This window comes from Harmonia axyridis, chromosome 5 (genome assembly GCF_914767665.1).
Source record: "Harmonia axyridis chromosome 5, icHarAxyr1.1, whole genome shotgun sequence".
NCBI classification, from domain to species: domain Eukaryota; kingdom Metazoa; phylum Arthropoda; class Insecta; order Coleoptera; family Coccinellidae; genus Harmonia; species Harmonia axyridis.
This window is the reverse complement of record NC_059505.1, coordinates 24133914-24160426: the sequence shown is the minus strand read 5'-3', so window position 1 is coordinate 24160426 and position 26513 is coordinate 24133914.

Sequence of the window (26513 nt, the reverse complement as noted above, 5' to 3'; positions counted from 1 at the left end):
ATTTCCAAGAACGGCGTTGGCCGAGCTTCTTCTATTATGTTGACTTGTGCTGTTTCGGTCGATGTGGATCTCATAATAATATAGACATATTTCTTTCTTATTCATTAAATTACATACTTTTGATCTGACTTGACAGGTGGTCTCAGCAAAGAAATTAAATTTCATTAACGCATACTATCACTTCGGTCACTGTGGGGTTCTATAGTAATGATAAGAATTTTTGTATTTCCTTCTGGGTCTCTGTGACAATGAATTGTGTTCAAATCGATTGAAATTAATAGACAAACATATTCTATATCATGATGTAATCTTCTTTCTATTAAATAAAGGCTCGGATCGATGCTCTAAAAGAATATTTATTGATTTCATAAAAATATACATAAATAAAACAGTAATAATTACCTAAAAGAATCGAAACAACAAGCCGATTCTCTCTTCTAAATAATATCTTATCAGCTGTACAACACAATCATAAAAGAACTTCAGTATAACCTAACATGCATAACCATAATCTTCGACCATAGAATATCAATAAAACAAAACACATAAACATAGAAAATAATGACAAATTATTTTACAATGAAAACATCGTATGAATTACCTCATTACGTACTCCTGTGAATGTCATCTCATTGGGGGGGGGATGCTTCTTTACGATTGGTCCTGCGTATCGTATGTAAACCAATAAATTCGCAATTATCGTCATAAGCTCTTCGAGTATCTGCCGAATGGACCATAAAATGGAAATAATTGTTGTGCCTAGATATTCCGTTGGTGGTATGAATCCTTTCAAAATCCTTCCACCAGAAATGGTGTCTACTATATTCAGATATTTGGATCCTGATTCTATACTCAGAGTTAACGCGACCTGTAAAAGGTTCAGGGATATATGCCGTACCGACTCAAAGCTGAGGATCATCCTTAATTCCAGAATCAAGGAACTCCGTAGAGAAATGCGCGCTAGAATTCTCAATCCGGGCTTCGATGTTATTGTAAACCGTGATGACGTTGTCCTTCCACGATTCACCTATAGGAATGGAAGCAGACATAAGAAGATAGTTATCGAGCATATGAAAAGCTCCGCTGAATCCTGGATTACCATTAGCGATTCTAGAAATTCGGATATCAACGGGAGGAAAAAGACGAATCGTATTCCTATGAGGATATGAGAATATACGATAACGTGGAACTTATACATATATTATTTTTCGACGGAATTTATTATAAACAGACATATTTCTTTCTCTTTCATTGAATTACTTATTTTCGATCTGACTTGACAGGTGGTCTCAGCAAAGAAGTTAAATTTCATCAACGCATACTATCACTTCGGTCACTGTGGGGTTCTATAGTAATGATAAGAATTTTTGTATTTCTTTCTGGGTCTCTGTCACAATGAATTGTCTTCAAATTGATTGCAATTTATAGACAAACATATTCTATACCATGAAAACATCGTATAAATAACCTCATTAGTTACTCCTGTGTATGTCCTCTCATTGTGAATTGTACAGGTGTTGATAAGAGTGAGACTTCAACAATACTTCAACATTGTGAATTGAACACGACAGCTGTTTACACGTATTTCTGTTACTCTTCGGTTTTTGGTGGATAGTTCCGGAATTTTGGTTTTTTATTTTTCGAATTTTACTTCTGTGTGTTCTGGGAGGAAGTAGCGAGGAGAAGTTTGGTTGTTCACCTGCTTAGGTGATATTTTTGACTTTATTAACATTATCATCATTCAAGAATATGTCGTCGAGTAGGAAAGTTGGAAGTAGCGAGTCTCTGCAGATATCAATTCCTGAATGCGGTATCTGTAAGCGAACTATTATAAAAAATGTTGTCAAGTGCAAAATTTGTAACAAGGTTTATCATCCTGGTTGTGCCAACCGAATTAAAAAATGTTGTGATGAAGTCATCGCATCAGGCCAAAGTGAACCTAATACTTGTGAAGTATCCCCAATTTCGGATACTGTTGGAAGGAGTATTACTAATGAGTCATCTCACCAAGAACTTCTACTCAAAATTATTATGGAGTTAGAAGCAAAGAACTCATTATTGATTGAGAATAATTCCTCATTGAAATATAAAATCTCTTCACTGGAATCGATAGTCTAAAGTAAGAACAATGAAATTGAAAAACTGAAGAAAGAAATTAATATGACCCCATCTGTAAACAATGGAGATAAGGAATCAACACCACATATTCCACCGGTGAGTACGGGAGATGAAATGGTTATCGGTGAAATAAATACTGATTTGTCCACCTCTAAAGTTAAAAACTCGAAAACAACGAATTCAAATTTACAAACTGATTCATCCAATAAAAAATTAGAAAAAGTTGCTAGAGGAAATACTTATTCTGATGTTGTTAAAATCAATATCCCACCATCTAACTCAAAGATATCACATGGTAAGGGAGATGACTGGAACATTGTTTCCCGTAGAAAGTTTACCAAACAAAAGCGTTCACTTGTTGTGGGTAGCGGTTCCGGAGATTCCCTTGTTGAGGGTGTGGAAAAATATAAAGCTAACTGAAGTCTGTCCTGAAATCTAAAAAGAAAGCTTTATGAGTTCACAGAGAGAATTTGCACTTCTGCACTATCGCGCACATTTCCAAGAACGGCGTTGGCCGAGCTTCTTCTATTATGTTGACTTGTGCTGTTTCGGTCGATGTGGATCTCATAATAATATAGACATATTTCTTTCTTATTCATTAAATTACATACTTTTGATCTGACTTGACAGGTGGTCTCAGCAAAGAAATTAAATTTCATTAACGCATACTATCACTTCGGTCACTGTGGGGTTCTATAGTAATGATAAGAATTTTTGTATTTCCTTCTGGGTCTCTGTGACAATGAATTGTGTTCAAATCGATTGCAATTAATAGACAAACATATTCTATATCATGATATAATCTTCTTTCTATTAAATAAAGGCTCGGATCGATGCTCTAAAAGAATATTTATTGATTTCATAAAAATATACATAAATAAAACAGTAATAATTACCTAAAAGAATCGAAACAACAAGCCGATTCTCTCTTCTAAATAATATCTTATCAGCTGTGCAACACAATCATAAAAGAACTTCAGTATAACCTCACATGCTTAACCATAATCTTCGACCATAGAATATCAATAAAACAAAACACATAAACATAGAAAATAATGACAAATTATTTTACATCTCCCCCCCTGAAGTAACAATTTGAAAATTAAATTGTTCAAGAAAAAACATCATTGCTACATGGTAATAATTTGGTGACATGGTACAAATTTGATTCTTGTTTTTTATGATCACAATTTATTTCCACAATAGAATCAGAGATTATTTTTTTAATACGATAGGGACCACAACGAATCTCATCCAACTTTTTCCTATTTAGTTTATTGCTATTTTCAATATACACAAAATCTCCCTCTTTGAAGTTAGCCACTTTCCTATTTTTGTCGCTTCTTAATTTGTTTTTCTTATGGTATTTATTAGAATTCTGTGAAGCTATGGATCTATCAGTTTCTAAGTTTTTTTCTTCTCGTAACTCTTCAGGTATTATGGGACTATCTATTCCAAATAACAAATACTCAGGAGAAAATTTGTTCACTGTATGTACAGTTTTATTATATTCATCTACACATTCTCTAGCAATGGTTGACCAGGCTCTCCTTTTGCTTTCCTCGTTAATTTTACATCGAATGCGATTTACCAGGGTTTGATTTAATCTTTCGTTCAAACCATTAGAGAAAGGACAATTAACTGCTGTGAACACGATTTCAATATGCCTCTGCGTGAGATAATTCTTGAATTCAGTTGAATTAATACCACTGTATTGATCGGTAAGCAATAAATCAATTTTATGATCTGACACTTTTTCCAACAAACGAATAAAATCCAAGCTAGTCTGATTTTCTGAAGTGTGTATGAAAGCAAATCTAGTGAAATGATCTACCAATAAATGTGAATATTTCTTTGTAGACCTTCTACCACCAAAACCTCCTATTGTGTCTAAGGATACAATCTGAAAAGGTTTTGTAGCAGGTCCTAACTGAGATAAGACTCCATATTTCTGTTCCCTTCGAGATTTATTTCTCAAACAAGTATCACAAATTCTGCAATAATTCTTAATTATTTGATCCATATTCTTAAAATAATAAAATGGGCGAATTTTCAAAGCTATTTGGTGACCTCCAATATGACCATAGAATCTGTGAATTTTATCTACTAATAACTTTCCTAATTCCTCAGATACAAAAATTCCTTCTACTCCTCTTAATTGTTTATAAAATATATCTTTTCTTTTTATAATTTTTTTTTCTATCTTTATGACATCTTCAATATTTTTTTGATCTTTCTCAATATCTTTTTTCTCAATCATATTGACAACCTTTAAAATCTCATCAAATTCATCAGAAGGGCTAAGTACCGCATTTCTAGAAAGACAATCTGCTTCCAAGTTTTCCGATCCCGGAGAATATTTAATATCAAAATCGTATTGCGACAGATAGTATACCATATCCCCTTACTATTCATCAGTGCGTGATCTAATATTCAAGTTTTCAAGAGGTTTATGATCCGAGAAAATTGTAAATTTGGAACCAATCAGCCAATATTGCCAGTATCGAATAGCCTCTTTTATTGCCAGACATTCTAAATAGATGGCTTTTTTTCTTTTTTGACTTGTATTCAACTTTTTCGAGAAATAAGCCACTGGCAGAATTTCCCCATTTTCTTGTCTTTGTTTCAATACCGCACCAATTCCTTCTATACTAGCATCTGTGTAAATAAATATGGGTAAATTTTTATCGAAAATTGTTAAGATTGGCGCAGAACATAAATAATTTTTTATTTCTTGAAAGGCTTTTTCGCAATGATCGTTCCATATAAAAACCGAATCCTTTCTCAACAAACCATGGAGAGGCTCTAATATTCTAGCACTATTCTTTATATATTTATGGTAAAAATTAATTTTTCCTAAAAATTGGCGTACGTTTTTTTTCGTTTTAGGTATTGGAAATTCTCGAATAGAGACTAAATAATCTTTCATAGGCATTACCTGGTTGTTCTTGATTAAATGACCCAAATATTTGATCGAGTTTTTAGCAAAATCGCATTTTAAAAGTTTAAGTCGAAAGCCTTCATCATAAATTGCTTGTAATAGCTTTCCTAAATGAATCAAATGTTCCTCAAATGTTTCGGAGAAAATCAAAATATCATCTATATAATTTATACAAAATGAATTTAAATTATTTTTTCGTACGATATTGTTTAAAATACGTTGGAAAATGGCAGGAGAAATTTTTAGCCCAAAAGGTAAACACTTCCACTGCCAATGTCCTTGTTGAGTGACAAAAGCAGTCTTACTCCTATCTTTCTCTCTGACAGGAATTGACCAGAATGCGGAGTTAATATCTAATGCTGTAAACCAATGACAGTTTCTTGTTTTTAGAATTATATCATCTATAAGAGGAAATGGTTGAGCCTCAGGTACTACTAGCTTATTTAGTTCTCTAAAATCTACACATAGACGTGTCTTTTTCCCGTCTTCTCTCTTAAACGCTAAAGTTACTGGAGCCGCAAATGGCGAACTAGATTCTTCAATCAAATCTGCTTTCAACAATTCAGCTATTTGATGTTCAATTTCTAACTGATCTGGGCCGGAGCACCTGTAAGGTTTTTTAGATATATATTTATTTTCTAATAATTTTATTTGCGCTTCATGATTCTGAACTCTGCCGATATCATATTTATTTCTTGCGAAAATGGAGTCATATTTTTTCATCAATGCAAGAATTAATATTTGCTTTTCCTCCTCTAAATGATCTAGATTTGCCATAAATTTTGAAACATCTACATTTTCATTGAAATTTACCATACAATCGAAATCTTTTGAATTCTCTTCATCTTTATCAATTGTAGAAATCTGTTTTTCAGTTTTTTGGAATATTTCCAAATTTTCTCCCTGTATAAGTCTGAATTTCTTTATGGAATCTAACCCTAACAATATATCATAACAAAAATTCTTATTATCTACTACAAAAGCTTGGATAGTATCCTCTATGTTACCAATTTTTGATTTTATATTCACGGTACTATTAATTAATTGTACACCACTGATAGTTCTGAAAATACTTTTATTTTCAAAAGTCGGTTGATTAATTTCATTAACAATTTTTTTATTTATGAGAGTAATATTAGAACCTGTATCATAAATGGCTGAAACAGTTTTCTTATGTTCTACTAGTACATTCAGTTTTATCAGCGGTGTGAGGTTAATTTTTTTGTTCAGGAATAGCTAAATTGAGCCTTTCTTCCATTTCCAAGTTATTTACCAATTCAATTTGATTATGTCTTATTTTGTTACGACAAAGTTCAGTTGGATGATATCGTCCCGGTTTCCCTAATCGTTCACATATAAAACAAGGTTTTTTTTCTACACTACTAACTATTGGATTTGAAGTAACAGTTTTAACAGTGGCTTTTTGGTTTTTTTTATTAACTAATGACTCTAATTTCCTTAAGTGACTCATTAAGTTCTCTTCGTTCACATATAAAACAAGGTTTTTTTTCTACACTACTAACTATTGGATTTGAAGTAACAGTTTTAACAGTGGCTTTTTGGTTTTTTTTATTAACTAATGACTCTAATTTCCTTAAGTGACTCATTAAGTTCTCTGTGGAATTTATTTCCCCTTTATCAATTCTGTCTTGAACGTATATGGGTAATCCTACTACTATCAAATAAATTCTAGTCTTAATAGACATTTCTGGATCAACTTCTAAAAGAAGTTTTTCCTTCCTTAATGCGTATTCTAACAAGGAACCCCCTAAAAATTTATAACCAAATGCCATTCTGACGTTAATCCAACCTTCGTCTGAAAAGGTTTGTAAAAATGACTCACGGTAAGATAACCAGGTTCCAACTGAGGATAATTTCACATGGGCTGCTGAAAACCACTCTTCTCCATTTTCTGCTAGAAATAAGCGGAGTGCTTCTATCTTCTTTTCGTCTGACAAAATCCCATGGCGATCACATTCACTTTCAAAGTTCCGCATCCAATATTCTGCATTCTGTGACTTTCCCTTGAAAACTTCTAAAACAAAAGATCTAGTCATAGAACCTGAATCAATTGTCTTCTGCTGCAAGCCGTTAATAAATTGTTTGAATTCGCTCATAGACTCATTCTCTAGTTCTTCACTTTTATCCATTTGTACCTCTTCCAGTGTGTAATCTCTGAATATAAAATTACGGTCACTATCCATATACAAAGGTACTATGTCAGGAGGCAAAGAAATCTTTATATTTCTGAATTGATTTCTTTTCTTCAGAGATGAACACGTTCTCTTCACTGTTTGCAGATTGCCAAGTTCAGGATGTTGCTCTATTTCTTGATACTCATACGGAAATGCATAAGTTATAGAATCGTTTATCTCCGCTATCGATAATATTCTAATTTTCATCGTTTTCCCATCTGGTTCTGTTCTCAACACGAGGTGAAGTTTAACCTGCACAGGTGTTTCCATCGTGACGATTTTTTCGATTTATAATCTTCTTTCTATTAAATAAAGGCTCGGATCGATGCTCTAAAAGAATATTTATGGATTTCATAAAAATATACATAAATAAAACAGTAATAATTACCTAAAAGAATCGAAACAACAAACCGATTCTCTCTTCTAAATAATATCTTATCAGCTGTACAACACAATCATAAAAGAACTTCAGTATAACCTAACATGCATAACCATAATCTTCGACCATAGAATATCAATAAAACAAAACACATAAACATAGAAAATAATGACAAATTATTTTACAATGAAAACATCGTATGAATTACCTCATTACGTACTCCTGTGAATGTCATCTCATTGGGGGGGGATGCTTCTTTACGATTGGTCCTGCGTATCGTATATAAACCAAGAAATTCGCAATTATCGTCATAAGCTCTTCGAGTATCTGCCGAATGGACCATAAAATGGAAATAATTGTTGTGCCTAGATATTCCGTTGGTGGTATGAATCCTTTCAAAATCCTTCCACCAGAAATGGTGTCTACTATATTCAGATATTTGGATCCTGATTCTATACTCAGAGTTAACGCGACCTGTAAAAGGTTCAGGGATATATGCCGTACCGACTCAAAGCTGAGGATCATCCTTAATTCCAGAATCAAGGAACTCCGTAGAGAAATGCGCGCTAGAATTCTCAATCCGGGCTTCGATGTTATTGTAAACCGTGATGACGTTGTCCTTCCACGATTCACCTATAGGAATGGAAGCAGACATAAGAAGATAGTTATCGAGCATATGAAATGCTCCGCTGAATCCTGGATTACCATTAGCGATTCTAGAAATTCGGATATCAACGGGAGGAAAAAGACGAATCGTATTCCTATGAGGATATGAGAATATACGATAACGTGGAACTTATACATATATTATTTTTCGACGGAATTTATTATAAACAGACATATTTCTTTCTCTTTCATTGAATTACTTATTTTCGATCTGACTTGACAGGTGTTCTCAGCAAAGAAGTTAAATCTCATCAACGCATACTATCACTTCGGTCACTGTGGGGTTCTATAGTAATGATAAGAATTTTTGTATTTCTTTCTGGGTCTCTGTTACAATGAATTGTCTTCAAATTGATTGCAATTTATAGACAAACATATTCTATACCATGAAAACATCGTATAAATAACCTCATTAGTTACTCCTGTGTATGTCCTCTCATTGTGAATTGTACAGGTGTTGATAAGAGTGAGACTTCAACAATACTTCAACATTGTGAATTGAACACGACAGCTGTTCACACGTATTTCTGTTACTCTTCGGTTTTTGGTGGATAATTCCGGAATTTTGGTTTTTTATTTTTCGAATTTTACTTCTGTGTGTTCTGGGAGGAAGTAGCGAGGAGAAGTTTGGTTGTTCACCTGCTTAGGTGATATTTTTGACTTTATTAACATTATCATCATTCAAGAATATGTCGTCGAGTAGGAAAGTTGGAAGTAGCGAGTCTCTGCAGATATCAATTCCTGAATGCGGTATCTGTAAGCGAACTATTATAAAAAATGTTGTCAAGTGCAAAATTTGTAACAAGGTTTATCATCCTGGTTGTGCCAACCGAATTAAAAAATGTTGTGATGAAGTCATCGCATCAGGCCAAAGTGAACCTAATACTTGTGAAGTATCCCCAATTTCGGATACTGTTGGAAGGAGTATTACTAATGAGTCATCTCACCAAGAACTTCTACTCAAAATTATTATGGAGTTAGAAGCAAAGAACTCATTATTGATTGAGAATAATTCCTTATTGAAATATAAAATCTCTTCACTGGAATCGATAGTCTAAAGTAAGAACAATGAAATTGAAAAACTGAAGAAAGAAATTAATATGACCCCATCTGTAAACAATGGAGATAAGGAATCAACACCACATATTCCACCGTTGAGTACGGGAGATGAAATGGTTATCGGTGAATTAAATACTAATTTGTCCACCTCTACAGTTAAAAACTCGTAAACAACGAATTCAAATTTACAAACTGATTCATCCAATAAAAAATTAGAAAAAGTTGCTAGAGGAAATACTTATTCTGATGTTGTTAAAATCAATATCCCACCATCTAACTCAAAGATATCACATGGTAAGGGAGATGACTGGAACATTGTTTCCCGTAGAAAGTTTACCAAACAAAAGCGTTCACTTGTTGTGGGTAGCGGTTCCGGAGATTCCCTTGTTGGGGGTGTGGAAAAATATAAAGCTAACTGAAGTCTGTCCTGAAATCTAAAAAGAAAGCTTTATGAGTTCACAGAGAGAATTTGCACTTCTGCACTATCGCGCACATTTCCAAGAACGGCGTTGGCCGAGCTTCTTCTATTATGTTGACTTGTGCTGTTTCGGTCGATGTGGATCTCATAATAATATAGACATATTTCTTTCTTATTCATTAAATTACATATTTTTGATCTGACTTGACAGGTGGTCTCAGCAAAGAAATTAAATTTCATTAACGCATACTATCACTTCGGTCACTGTGGGGTTCTATAGTAATGATAAGAATTTTTGTATTTCCTTCTGGGTCTCTGTGACAATGAATTGTGTTCAAATCGATTGAAATTAATAGACAAACATATTCTATATCATGATATAATCTTCTTTCTATTAAATGAAGGCTCGGATCGATGCTCTAAAAGAATATTTATTGATTTCATAAAAATATACATAAATAAAACAGTAATAATTACCTAAAAGAATCGAAACAACAAGCCGATTCTCTCTTCTAAATAATATCTTATCAGCTGTACAACACAATCATAAAAGAACTTCAGTATAACCTCACATGCATAACCATAATCTTCGACCATAGAATATCAATAAAACAAAACACATAAACATAGAAAATAATGACAAATTATTTTACACCTCCCCCCCTGAAGTAACAATTTGAAAATTAAATTGTTCAAGAAGAAACATCATTGCTACATGGTAATAATTTGGTGACATGGTACAAATTTGATTCTTGTTTTTTATGATCACAATTTATTTCCACAATAGAATCAGAGATTATTTTTTTAATACGATAGGGACCACAACGAATCTCATCCAACTTTTTCCTATTTAGTTTATTGCTATTTTCAATATACACAAAATCTCCCTCTTTGAAGTTAGCCACTCTCCTATTTTTGTCGATTCTTAATTTGTTTTTCTTATGGTATTTATTAGAATTCTGTAAAGCTATGGATCTATCAGTTTCTAAGTTTTTTTCTTCTCGTAACTCTTCAGGTATTATGGGACTATCTATTCCAAATAACAAATACTCAGGAGAAAATTTGTTCACTGTATGTACAGTTTTATTATATTCATCTACACATTCTCTAGCAATGGTTGACCATGCTCTCCTTTTGCTTTCCTCGTTAATTTTACATCGAATGCGATTTACCAGGGTTTGATTTAATCTTTCGTTCAAACCATTAGAGAAAGGACAATTAACTGCTGTGAACACGATTTCAATATGCCTCTGCGTGAGATAATTCTTGAATTCAGTTGAATTAATACCACTGTATTGATCGGTAAGCAATAAATCAATTTTATGATCTGACACTTTTTCCAACAAACGAATAAAATCCAAGCTAGTCTGATTTTTTGAAGTTCGTATGAAAGCAAATCTAGTGAAATGATCTACCAATAAATGTTAATATTTCTTTGTAGACCTTCTACCACCAAAACCTCCTATTGTGTCTAAGGATACAATCTGAAAAGGTTTTGTAGCAGGTCCTAACTGAGATAAGACTCCATATTTCTGTTCCCTTCGAGATTTATTTCTCAAACAAGTATCACAAATTCTGCAATAATTCTTAATTATTTGATCCATATTCTTAAAATAATAAAATGGGCGAATTTTCAAAGCTATTTGGTGACCTCCAATATGACCATAGAATCTGTGAATTTTATCTACTAATAACTTTTCTAATTCCTCAGATACAAAAATTCTTTCTACTCCTCTTAATTGTTTATAAAATATATCTTTTCTTTTTATAATTTTTTTTCCTATCTTTATGACATCTTCAATATTTTTTTGATCTTTCTCAATATCTTTTTTCTCAATCATATTGACAACCTTTAAAATCTCATCAAATTTATCAGAAGGGCTGAGTACCGCATTTCTAGAAAGACAATCTGCTTCCAAGTTTTCCGATCCCGGAGAATATTTAATATCAAAATCGTATTGCGACAGATAGTATACCATATCCCCTAACTCTTCATCAGTGCGTGATCTAATATTCAAGTTTTCAAGAGGTTTATGATCCGAGAAAACCGTAAATTTGGAACCAATCAGCCAATATTGCCAGTATCGAATAGCCTCTTTTATTGCCAGACATTCTAAATAGATGACTTTTTTTCTTTTTTGACTTGTATTCAACTTTTTCGAGAAATAAGCCACTGGCAGAATTTCCCCATTTTCTTGTCTTTGTTTCAATACCGCACCAATTCCTTCTATACTAGCATCTGTGTAAATAAATATGGGTAAATTTTTATCGAAAATTGTTAAGATTGGCGCAGAACATAAATAATTTTTTATTTCTTGAAAGGCTTTTTCGCAATGATCGTTGCATATAAAAACCGAATCCTTTCTCAACAAACCATGGAGAGGCTCTAATATTCTAGCACTATTCTTTATATATTTATGGTAAAAATTAATTTTTCCTAAAAATTGGCGTACGTTTTTTTTCGTTTTAGGTATTGGAAATTCTCGAATAGAGACTAAATAATCTTTCATAGGCATTACCTGGTTGTTCTTGATTAAATGACCCAAATATTTGATCGAGTTTTTAGCAAAATCGCATTTTAAAAGTTTAAGTCGAAAGCCTTCATCATAAATTGCTTGTAATAGCTTTCCTAAATGAATCAAATGTTCCTCAAATGTTTCGGAGAAAATCAAAATATCATCTATATAATTTATACAAAATGAATTCAAATTATTTTTTCGTACGATATTGTTTAAAATACGTTGGAAAATGGCAGGAGAAATTTTTAGCCCAAAAGGTAAACACTTCCACTGCCAATGTCCTTGTTGAGTGACAAAAGCAGTCTTACTCCTATCTTTCTCTCTGACAGGAATTGACCAGAATGCAGAGTTAATATCTAATGCTGTAAACCAATGACAGTTTCTTCTTGTTTTTAGAATTATATCATCTATAAGAGGAAATGGTTGAGCCTCAGGTACTACTAGCTTATTTAGTTCTCTAAAATCTACACATAGACGTGTCTTTTTCCCGTCTTCTCTCTTAAACGCTAAAGTTACTGGAGCCGCAAATGGCGAACTAGATTCTTCAATCAAATCTGCTTTCAACAATTCAGCTATTTGATGTTCAATTTCTAACTGATCTGGGCCGGAGCACCTGTAAGGTTTTTTAGATATATATTTATTTTCTAATAATTTTATTTGCGCTTCATGATTCTGAACTCTGCCGATATCATATTTATTTCTTGCGAAAATGGAGTCATATTTTTTCATCAATTCAAGAATTAATATTTGCTTTTCCTCCTCTAAATGATCTAGATTTGCCATAAATTTTGAAACATCTACATTTTCATTGAAATTTACCATACAATCGAAATCTTTTGAATTCTCTTCATCTTTATCAATTGTAGAAATCTGTTTTTCAGTTTTTTGGAATATTTCCAAATTTTCTCCCTGTATAAGTCTGAATTTCTTTATGGAATCTAACCCTAACAATATATCATAACAAAAATTCTTATTATCTACTACAAAAGCTTGGATAGTATCCTCTATGTTACCAATTTTTGATTTTATATTCACGGTACTATTAATTAATTGTACACCACTGATAGTTCTGAAAATACTTTTATTTTCAAAAGTAGGTTGATTAATTTCATTAACAATTTTTTTATTTATGAGAGTAATATTAGAACCTGTATCATAAATGGCTGAAACAGTTTTCTTATGTTCTACTAGTACATTCAGTTTTATCAGCGGTGTGAGGTTTAGTTTTTTTGTTCAGGAATAGCTAAATTGAGCCTTTCTTCCATTTCCAAGTTATTTACCAATTCAATTTGATTATGTCTTATTTTGTTACGACAAAGTTCAGTTGGATGATATCGTCCCGGTTTCCCTAATCGTTCACATATAAAACAAGGTTTTTTTTCTACACTACTAACTATTGGATTTGAAGTAACAGTTTTAACAGTGGCTTTTTGGTTTTTTTTATTAACTAATGACTCTAATTTCCTTAAGTGACTCATTAAGTTCTCTGTGGAATTTATTTCCCCTTTATCAATTCTGTCTTGAACGTATATGGGTAATCCTACTACTATCAAATAAATCCTAGTCTTAATAGACATTTCTGGATCAACTTCTAAAAGAAGTTTTTCCTTCCTTAATGCGTATTCTAACAAGGAACCCCCTAAAAATTTATAACCAAATGCCATTCTGACGTTAATCCAACCTTCGTCTGAAAAGGTTTGTAAAAATGACTCACGGTAAGATAACCAGGTTCCAACTGAGGATAATTTCACATGGGCTGCTGAAAACCACTCTTCTCCATTTTCTGCTAGAAATAAGCGGAGTGCTTTTATCTTCTTTTCGTCTGACAAAATTTCATGGCGATCACATTCACTTTCAAAGTTCCGCATCCAATATTCTGCATTCTGTGACTTTCCCTTGAAAACTTCTAAAACAAAAGATCTAGTCATAGAACCTGAATCAATTGTCTTCTGCTGCAAGCCGTTAATAAATTGTTTGAATTCGCTCATAGACTCATTCCCTAGTTCTTCACTTTTATCCATTTGTACCTCTTCCAGTGTGTAATCTCTGAATATAAAATTACGGTCACTATCCATATACAAAGGTACTATGTCAGGAGGCAAAGAAATCTTTATATTTCTGAATTGATTTCTTTTCTTCAGAGATGAACACGTTCTCTTCACTGTTTGCAGTTTGCCAAGTTCTGGATGTTGCTCTATTTCTTGATACTCATACGGAAATGCATAAGTTATAGGATCGTTTATCTCCGCTATCGATAATATTCTAATTTTCATCGTTTTCCCATCTGGTTCTGTTCTCAACACGAGGTGAAGTTTAACCTGCACAGGTGTTTCCATCGTGACGATTTTTTCGATTTATAATCTTCTTTCTATTAAATAAAGGCTCGGATCGATGCTCTAAAAGAATATTTATGGATTTCATAAAAATATACATAAATAAAACAGTAATAATTACCTAAAAGAATCGAAACAACAAGCCGATTCTCTCTTCTAAATAATATCTTATCAGCTGTACAACACAATCATAAAAGAACTTCAGTATAACCTAACATGCATAACCATAATCTTCGACCATAGAATATCAATAAAACAAAACACATAAACATAGAAAATAATGACAAATTATTTTACAATGAAAACATCGTATGAATTACCTCATTACGTACTCCTGTGAATGTCATCTCATTGGGGGGGGGATGCTTCTTTACGATTGGTCCTGCGTATCGTATATAAACCAAGAAATTCGCAATTATCGTCATAAGCTCTTCGAGTATCTGCCGAATGGACCATAAAATGGAAATAATTGTTGTGCCTAGATATTCCGTTGGTGGTATGAATCCTTTCAAAATCCTTCCACCAGAAATGGTGTCTACTATATTCAGATATTTGGATCCTGATTCTATACTCAGAGTTAACGCGACCTGTAAAAGGTTCAGGGATATATGCCGTACCGACTCAAAGCTGAGGATCATCCTTAATTCCAGAATCAAGGAACTCCGTAGAGAAATGCGCGCTAGAATTCTCAATCCGGGCTTCGATGTTATTGTAAACCGTGATGACGTTGTCCTTCCACGATTCACCTATAGGAATGGAAGCAGACATAAGAAGATAGTTATCGAGCATATGAAAAGCTCCGCTGAATCCTGGATTACCATTAGCGATTCTAGAAATTCGGATATCAACGGGAGGAAAAAGACGAATCGTATTCCTATGAGGATATGAGAATATACGATAACGTGGAACTTATACATATATTATTTTTCGACGGAATTTATTATAAACAGACATATTTCTTTCTCTTTCATTGAATTACTTATTTTCGATCTGACTTGACAGGTGGTCTCAGCAAAGAAATTAAATTTCATTAACGCATACTATCACTTCGGTCACTGTGGGGTTCTATAGTAATGATAAGAATTTTTGTATTTCCTTCTGGGTCTCTGTGACAATGAATTGTGTTCAAATCGATTGAAATTAATAGACAAACATATTCTATATCATGATATAATCTTCTTTCTATTAAATAAAGGCTCGGATCGATGCTCTAAAAGAATATTTATTGATTTCATAAAAATATACATAAATAAAACAGTAATAATTACCTAAAAGAATCGAAACAACAAGCCGATTCTCTCTTCTAAATAATATCTTATCAGCTGTACAACACAATCATAAAAGAACTTCAGTATAACCTAACATGCATAACCATAATCTTCGACCATAGAATATCAATAAAACAAAACACATAAACATAGAAAATAATGACAAATTATTTTACAATGAAAACATCGTATGAATTACCTCATTACGTACTCCTGTGAATGTCATCTCATTGGGGGGGGATGCTTCTTTACGATTGGTCCTGCGTATCGTATATAAACCAAGAAATTCGCAATTATCGTCATAAGCTCTTCGAGTATCTGCCGAATGGACCATAAAATGGAAATAATTGTTGTGCCTAGATATTCCGTTGGTGGTATGAATCCTTTCAAAATCCTTCCACCAGAAATGGTGTCTACTATATTCAGATATTTGGATCCTGATTCTATACTCAGAGTTAACGCGACCTGTAAAAGGTTCAGGGATATATGCCGTACCGACTCAAAGCTGAGGATCATCCTTAATTCCAGAATCAAGGAACTCCGTAGAGAAATGCGCGCTAGAATTCTCAATCCGGGCTTCGATGTTATTGTAAACCGTGATGACGTTGTCCTTCCACGATTCACCTATAGGAATGGAAGCAGACATAAGAAGATAGTTATCGAGCATATGAAAAGCTCCGCTGAATCCTGGATTACCATTAGCGATTCTAGAAATTCGGATATCAACGGGAGGAAAAAGACGAATCGTATTCCTATGAGGATATGAGAATATACGATAACGTGGAACTTATACATATATTATTTTTCGACGGAATTTATTATAAACAGACATATTTCTTTCTCTTTCATTGAATTACTTATTTTCGATCTGACTTGACAGGTGGTCTCAGCAAATAAATTAAATTTCATTAACGCATACTATCACTTCGGTCACTGTGGGGTTCTATAGTAATGATAAGAATTTTTGTATTTTATTCTGGGTCTCTGTGACAATGAATTGTGTTCAAATCGATTGAAATTAATAGACAAACATATTCTATATCATGATATAATCTTCTTTCTATTAAATAAAGGCTCGGATCGATGCTCTAAAAGAATATTTATTGATTTCATAAAAATATACATAAATAAAACAGTAATAATTACCTAAAAGAATCGAAACAACAAGCCGATTCTCTCTTCTAAATAATATCTTATCAGCTGTACAACACAATCATAAAAGAACTTCAGTATAACCTAACATGCATAACCATAATCTTCGACCATAGAATATCAATAAAACAAAACACATAAACATAGAAAATAATGACAAATTATTTTACAATGAAAACATCGTATGAATTACCTCATTACGTACTCCTGTGAATGTCATCTCATTTGGGGGGGGGATGCTTCTTTACGATTGGTCCTGCGTATCGTATATAAACCAAGAAATTCGCAATTATCGTCATAAGCTCTTCGAGTAACTGCCGAATGGACCATAAAATGGAAATAATTGTTGTGCCTAGATATTCCGTTGGTGGTATGAATCCTTTCAAAATCCTTCCACCAGAAATGGTGTCTACTATATTCAGATATTTGGATCCTGATTCTATACTCAGAGTTAACGCGACCTGTAAAAGGTTCAGGGATATATGCCGTACCGCCTCAAAGCTGAGGATCATCCTTAATTCCAGAATCAAGGAACTCCGTAGAGAAATGCGCGCTAGAATTCTCAATCCGGGCTTCGATGTTATTGTAAACCGTGATGACGTTGTCCTTCCACGATTCACCTATAGGAATGGAAGCAGACATAAGAAGATAGTTATCGAGCATATGAAAAGCTCCGCTGAATCCTGGATTACCATTAGCGATTCTAGAAATTCGGATATCAACGGGAGGAAAAAGACGAATCGTATTCCTATGAGGATATGAGAATATACGATAACGTGGAACTTATACATATATTATTTTTCGACGGAATTTATTATAAACAGACATATTTCTTTCTCTTTCATTGAATTACTTATTTTCGATCTGACTTGACAGGTGGTCTCAGCAAAGAAGTTAAATCTCATCAACGCATACTATCACTTCGGTCACTGTGGGGTTCTATAGTAATGATAAGAATTTTTGTATTTCTTTCTGGGTCTCTGTCACAATGAATTGTCTTCAAATTGATTGCAATTTATAGACAAACATATTCTATACCATGAAAACATCGTATAAATAACCTCATTAGTTACTCCTGTGTATGTCCTCTCATTGTGAATTGTACAGGTGTTGATAAGAGTGAGACTTCAACAATACTTCAACATTGTGAATTGAACACGACAGTTGTGAACACGTATTTCAGTTACTCTTCGGTTTTTGGTGGATAATTCCGGAATTTTGGTTTTTTATTTTTCGAATTTTACTTCTGTGTGTTCTGGGAGGAAGTAGCGAGGAGAAGTTTGGTTGTTCACCTGCTCAGGTGATATTTTTGACTTTATTAACATTATCATCATTCAAGAATATGTCGTCGAGTAGGAAAGTTGGAAGTAGCAAGTCTCTGCAGATATCAATTCCTGAATGCGGTATCTGTAAGCGAACTATTATAAAAAATGTTGTCAAGTGCAAAATTTGTAACAAGGTTTATCATCCTGGTTGTACCAACCGAATTAAAAAATGTTGTGATGAAGTCATCGCATCAGGCCAAAGTGAACCTAATACTTGTGAAGTATCCCCAATTTCGGATACTGTTGGAAGGAGTATTACTAATGAGTCATCTCACCAAGAACTTCTACTCAAAATTATTATGGAGTTAGAAGCAAAGAACTCATTATTGATTGAGAATAATTCCTTATTGAAATATAAAATCTCTTCACTGGAATCAATAGTCTTAAGTAAGAACAATGGAATTGAAAAACTGAAGAAAGAAATTAATCTGACCCCATCTGTAAACAATGGAGATAAGGAATCAAAACCACATATTCCGCCGGTGAGTACGGGAGATGAAATGGTTATCGGTGAATTATATACTGATTTGTCCACCTCTAAAGTTAAAAACTCGAAAACAACGAATTCAAATTTACAAACTGATTCATCCAATAAAAAATTAGAAAAAGTTGCTAGAGGAAATACTTATTCTGATGTTGTTAAAATCAATATCCCACCATCTAACTCAAAGATATCACATGGTAAGGGAGATGACTGGAACATTGTTTCCCGTAGAAAGTTTACCAAACAAAAGCGTTCACTTGTTGTGGGTAGCGGTTCCGGAGATTCCCTTGTTGAGGGTGTGGAAAAATATAAAGCTAACTGAAGTCTGTCCTGAAATCTAAAAAGAAAGCTATATGAGTTCACAGAGAGAATTTGCACTTCTGCACTATCGCGCACATTTCCAAGAACGGCGTTGGCCGAGCTTCTTCTATTATGTTGACTTGTGCTGTTTCGGTCGATGTGGATCTCATAATAATATAGACATATTTCTTTCTTATTCATTAAATTACATACTTTTGATCTGACTTGACAGGTGGTCTCAGCAAAGAAATTAAATTTCATTAACGCATACTATCACTTCGGTCACTGTGGGGTTCTATAGTAATGATAAGAATTTTTGTATTTCCTTCTGGGTCTCTGTGACAATGAATTGTGTTCAAATCGATTGAAATTAATAGACAAACATATTCTATATCATGATATAATCTTCTTTCTATTAAATAAAGGCTCGGATCGATGCTCTAAAAGAATATTTATTGATTTCATAAAAATATACATAAATAAAACAGTAATAATTACCTAAAAGAATCGAAACAACAAGCCGATTCTCTCTTCTAAATAATATCTTATCAGCTGTACAACACAATCATAAAAGAACTTCAGTATAACCTAACATGCATAACTATAATCTTCGACCATAGAATATCAATAAAACAAAACACATAAACATAGAAAATAATGACAAATTATTTTACATCTCCCCCCCTGAAGTAACAATTTGAAAATTAAATTGTTCAAGAAAAAACATCATTGCTACATGGTAATAATTTGGTGACATGGTTCAAATTTGATTCTTGTTTTTTATGATCACAATTTATTTCCACAATAGAATCAGAGATTATTTTTTTAATACGATAGGGACCACAACGAATCTCATCCAACTTTTTCCTATTTACTTTATTGCTATTTTCAATATACACAAAATCTCCCTCTTTGAAGTTAGCCACTTTCCTATTTTTGTCGATTCTTAATTTGTTTTTCTTATGGTATTTATTAGAATTCTGTAAAGCTATGGATCTATCAGTTTCTAAGTTTTTTTCTTCTCGTAACTCTTCAGGTATTATGGGACTATCTATTCCAAATAACAAATACTCAGGAGAAAATTTGTTCACTGTATGTACAGTTTTATTATATTCATCTACACATTCTCTAGCAATGGTTGACCAGGCTCTCCTTTTGCTTTCCTCGTTAATTTTACATCGAATGCGATTTACCAGGGTTTGATTTAATCTTTCGTTCAAACCATTAGAGAAAGGACAATTAACTGCTGTGAACACGATTTCAATATGCCTCTGCGTGAGATAATTCTTGAATTCAGTTGAATTAATACCACTGTATTGATCGGTAAGCAATAAATCAATTTTATGATCTGACACTTTTTCCAACAAACGAATAAAATCCAAGCTAGTCTGATTTTTTGAAGTGTGTATGAAAGCAAATCTAGTGAAATGATCTACCAATAAATGTAAATATTTCTTTGTAGACCTTCTACCACCAAAACCTCCTATTGTGTCTAAGGATACAATCTGAAAAGGTTTTGTAGCAGGTCCTAACTGAGATAAGACTCCATATTTCTGTTCCCTTCGAGATTTATTTCTCAAACAAGTATCACAAATTCTGCAATAATTCTTAATTATTTGATCCATATTCTTAAAATAATAAAATGGGCGAATTTTCAAAGCTATTTGGTGACCTCCAATATGACCATAGAATCTGTGAATTTTATCTACTAATAACTTTCCTAATTCCTCAGATACAAAAATTCTTTCTACTCCTCTTAATTGTTTATGAAATATATCTTTTCTTTTTATAATTTTTTTTTCTATCTTTATGACATCTTCAATATTTTTTTGATCTTTCTCAATATCTTTTTTCTCAATCATATTGACAACCTTTAAAATCTCATCAAATTCATCAGAAGGGCTAAGTACCGCATATCTAGAAAGACAATCTGCTTCCAAGTTTTCCGATCCCGGAGAATATTTAATATCAAAATCGTATTGCGACAGATAGTATACCATATCCCCTAACTCTTCATCAGTGCGTGATCTAATATTCAAGTTTTCAAGAGGTTTATGATCCGAGAAAACAGTAAATTTGGAACCAATCAGCCCATATTGCCAGTATCGAATAGCCTCTTTTATTGCCAGACATTCTAAATAGATGGCTTTTTTTCTTTTTTGACTTGTATTCAACTTTTTCGAGAAATAAGCCACTGGCAGAATTTCCCCATTTTCTTGTCTTTGTTTCAATACCGCACCAATTCCTTCATACTAGCATCTGTGTAAATAAATATGGGTAAATTTTTATCGAAAATTGTTAAGATTGGCGCAGAACATAAATAATTTTTTATTTCTTGAAAGGCTTTTTCGCAATGATCGTTCCATATAAAAACCGAATCCTTTCTCAACAAACCATGGAGAGGCTCTAATATTCTAGCACTATTCTTTATATATTTATGGTAAAAATTAATTTTTCCTAAAAATTGGCGTACGTTTTTTTTCGTTTTAGGTATAGGAAATTCTCGAATAGAGACTAAATAATCTTTCATAGGCATTACCTGGTTGTTCTTGATTAAATGACCCAAATATTTGATCGAGTTTTTAGCAAAATCGCATTTTAAAAGTTTAAGTCGAAAGCCTTCATCATAAATTGCTTGTAATAGCTTTCCTAAATGAATCAAATGTTTCGGAGAAAATCAAAATATCATCTATATAATTTATACAAAATGAATTTAAATTATTTTTTCGTACGATATTGTTTAAAATACGTTGGAAAATGGCAGGAGAAATTTTTAGCCCAAAAGGTAAACACTTCCACTGCCAATGTCCTTGTTGAGTGACAAAAGCAGTCTTACTCCTATCTTTCTCTCTGACAGGAATTGACCAGAATGCGGAGTTAATATCTAATGCTGTAAACCAATGACAGTTTCTTCTTGTTTTTAGAATTATATCATCTATAAGAGGAAATGGTTGAGCCTCAGGTACTACTAGCTTATTTAGTTCTCTAAAATCTACACATAGACGTGTCTTTTTCCCGTCTTCTCTCTTAAACGCTAAAGTTACTGGAGCCGCAAATGGCGAACTAGATTCTTCAATCAAATCTGCTTTCAACAATTCAGCTATTTGATGTTTCTAACTGATCTGGGCCGGAGCACCTGTAAGGTTTTTTAGATATATATTTATTTTCTAATAATTTTATTTGCGCTTCATGATTCTGAACTCTGCCGATATCATATTTATTTCTTGCGAAAATGGAGTCATATTTTTTCATCAATTCAAGAATTAATATTTGCTTTTCCTCCTCTAAATGATCTAGATTTGCCATAAATTTTGAAACATCTACATTTTCATTGAAATTTACCATACAATCGAAATCTTTTGAATTCTCTTCATCTTTATCAATTGTAGAAATCTGTTTTTCAGTTTTTTGGAATATTTCCAAATTTTCTCCCTGTATAAGTCTGAATTTCTTTATGGAATCTAACCCTAACAATATATCATAACAAAAATTCTTATTATCTACTACAAAAGCTTGGATAGTATCCTCTATGTTACCAATTTTTGATTTTATATTCACGGTACTATTAATTAATTGTACACCACTGATAGTTCTGAAAATACTTTTATTTTCAAAAGTCGGTTGATTAATTTCATTAACAATTTTTTTATTTATGAGAGTAATATTAGAACCTGTATCATAAATGGCTGAAACAGTTTTCTTATGTTCTACTAGTACATTCAGTTTTATCAGCGGTGTGAGGTTTAGTTTTTTTGTTCAGGAATAGCTAAATTGAGCCTTTCTTCCATTTCCAAGTTATTTACCAATTCAATTTGATTATGTCTTATTTTGTTACGACAAAGTTCAGTTGGATGATATCGTCCCGGTTTCCCTAATCGTTCACATATAAAACAAGGTTTTTTTTCTACACTACTAACTATTGGATTTGAAGTAACAGTTTTAACAGTGGCTTTTTGGTTTTTTTTATTAACTAATGACTCTAATTTCCTTAAGTGACTCATTAAGTTCTCTGTGGAATTTATTTCCCCTTTATCAATTCTGTCTTGAACGTATATGGGTAATCCTACTACTATCAAATAAATCCTAGTCTTAATAGACATTTCTGGATCAACTTCTAAAAGAAGTTTTTCCTTCCTTAATGCGTATTCTAACAAGGAACCCCCTAAAAATTTATAACCAAATGCCATTCTGACGTTAATCCAACCTTCGTCTGAAAAGGTTTGTAAAAATGACTCACGGTAAGATAACCAGGTTCCAACTGAGGATAATTTCACATGGGCTGCTGAAAACCACTCTTCTCCATTTTCTGCTAGAAATAAGCGGAGTGCTTTTATCTTCTTTTCGTCTGACAAAATTTCATGGCGATCACATTCACTTTCAAAGTTCCGCATCCAATATTCTGCATTCTGTGACTTTCCCTTGAAAACTTCTAAAACAAAAGATCTAGTCATAGAACCTGAATCAATTGTCTTCTGCTGCAAGCCGTTAATAAATTGTTTGAATTCGCTCATAGACTCATTCCCTAGTTCTTCACTTTTATCCATTTGTACCTCTTCCAGTGTGTAATCTCTGAATATAAAATTACGGTCACTATCCATATACAAAGGTACTATGTCAGGAGGCAAAGAAATCTTTATATTTCTGAATTGATTTCTTTTCTTCAGAGATGAACACGTTCTCTTCACTGTTTGCAGTTTGCCAAGTTCTGGATGTTGCTCTATTTCTTGATACTCATACGGAAATGCATAAGTTATAGGATCGTTTATCTCCGCTATCGATAATATTCTAATTTTCATCGTTTTCCCATCTGGTTCTGTTCTCAACACGAGGTGAAGTTTAACCTGCACAGGTGTTTCCATCGTGACGATTTTTTCGATTTATAATCTTCTTTCTATTAAATAAAGGCTCGGATCGATGCTCTAAAAGAATATTTATGGATTTCATAAAAATATACATAAATAAAACAGTAATAATTACCTAAAAGAATCGAAACAACAAGCCGATTCTCTCTTCTAAATAATATCTTATCAGCTGTACAACACAATCATAAAAGAACTTCAGTATAACCTAACATGCATAACCATAATCTTCGACCATAGAATATCAATAAAACAAAACACATAAACATAGAAAATAATGACAAATTATTTTACAATGAAAACATCGTATGAATTACCTCATTACGTACTCCTGTGAATGTCATCTCATTGGGGGGGGATGCTTCTTTACGATTGGTCCTGCGTATCGTATATAAACCAAGAAATTCGCAATTATCGTCATAAGCTCTTCGAGTATCTGCCGAATGGACCATAAAATGGAAATAATTGTTGTGCCTAGATATTCCGTTGGTGGTATGAATCCTTTCAAAATCCTTCCACCAGAAATGGTGTCTACTATATTCAGATATTTGGATCCTGATTCTATACTCAGAGTTAACGCGACCTGTAAAAGGTTCAGGGATATATGCCGTACCGACTCAAAGCTGAGGATCATCCTTAATTCCAGAATCAAGGAACTCCGTAGAGAAATGCGCGCTAGAATTCTCAATCCGGGCTTCGATGTTATTGTAAACCGTGATGACGTTGTCCTTCCACGATTCACCTATAGGAATGGAAGCAGACATAAGAAGATAGTTATCGAGCATATGAAAAGCTCCGCTGAATCCTGGATTACCATTAGCGATTCTAGAAATTCGGATATCAACGGGAGGAAAAAGACGAATCGTATTCCTATGAGGATATGAGAATATACGATAACGTGGAACTTATACATATATTATTTTTCGACGGAATTTATTATAAACAGACATATTTCTTTCTCTTTCATTGAATTACTTATTTTCGATCTGACTTGACAGGTGGTCTCAGCAAATAAATTAAATTTCATTAACGCATACTATCACTTCGGTCACTGTGGGGTTCTATAGTAATGATAAGAATTTTTGTATTTTATTCTGGGTCTCTGTGACAATGAATTGTGTTCAAATCGATTGAAATTAATAGACAAACATATTCTATATCATGATATAATCTTCTTTCTATTAAATAAAGGCTCGGATCGATGCTCTAAAAGAATATTTATTGATTTCATAAAAATATACATAAATAAAACAGTAATAATTACCTAAAAGAATCGAAACAACAAGCCGATTCTCTCTTCTAAATAATATCTTATCAGCTGTACAACACAATCATAAAAGAACTTCAGTATAACCTAACATGCATAACCATAATCTTCGACCATAGAATATCAATAAAACAAAACACATAAACATAGAAAATAATGACAAATTATTTTACAATGAAAACATCGTATGAATTACCTCATTACGTACTCCTGTGAATGTCATCTCATTTGGGGGGGGGATGCTTCTTTACGATTGGTCCTGCGTATCGTATATAAACCAAGAAATTCGCAATTATCGTCATAAGCTCTTCGAGTAACTGCCGAATGGACCATAAAATGGAAATAATTGTTGTGCCTAGATATTCCGTTGGTGGTATGAATCCTTTCAAAATCCTTCCACCAGAAATGGTGTCTACTATATTCAGATATTTGGATCCTGATTCTATACTCAGAGTTAACGCGACCTGTAAAAGGTTCAGGGATATATGCCGTACCGCCTCATAGCTGAGGATCATAGTTAATTCCAGAATCAAGGAACTCCGTAGAGAAATGCGCGCTAGAATTCTCAATCCGGGCTTCGATGTTATTGTAAACCGTGATGACGTTGTCCTTCCACGATTCACCTATAGGAATGGAAGCAGACATAAGAAGATAGTTATCGAGCATATGAAAAGCTCCGCTGAATCCTGGATTACCATTAGCGATTCTAGAAATTCGGATATCAACGGGAGGAAAAAGACGAATCGTATTCCTATGAGGATATGAGAATATACGATAACGTGGAACTTATACATATATTATTTTTCGACGGAATTTATTATAAACAGACATATTTCTTTCTCTTTCATTGAATTACTTATTTTCGATCTGACTTGACAGGTGGTCTCAGCAAAGAAGTTAAATCTCATCAACGCATACTATCACTTCGGTCACTGTGGGGTTCTATAGTAATGATAAGAATTTTTGTATTTCTTTCTGGGTCTCTGTCACAATGAATTGTCTTCAAATTGATTGCAATTTATAGACAAACATATTCTATACCATGAAAACATCGTATAAATAACCTCATTAGTTACTCCTGTGTATGTCCTCTCATTGTGAATTGTACAGGTGTTGATAAGAGTGAGACTTCAACAATACTTCAACATTGTGAATTGAACACGACAGTTGTGAACACGTATTTCAGTTACTCTTCGGTTTTTGGTGGATAATTCCGGAATTTTGGTTTTT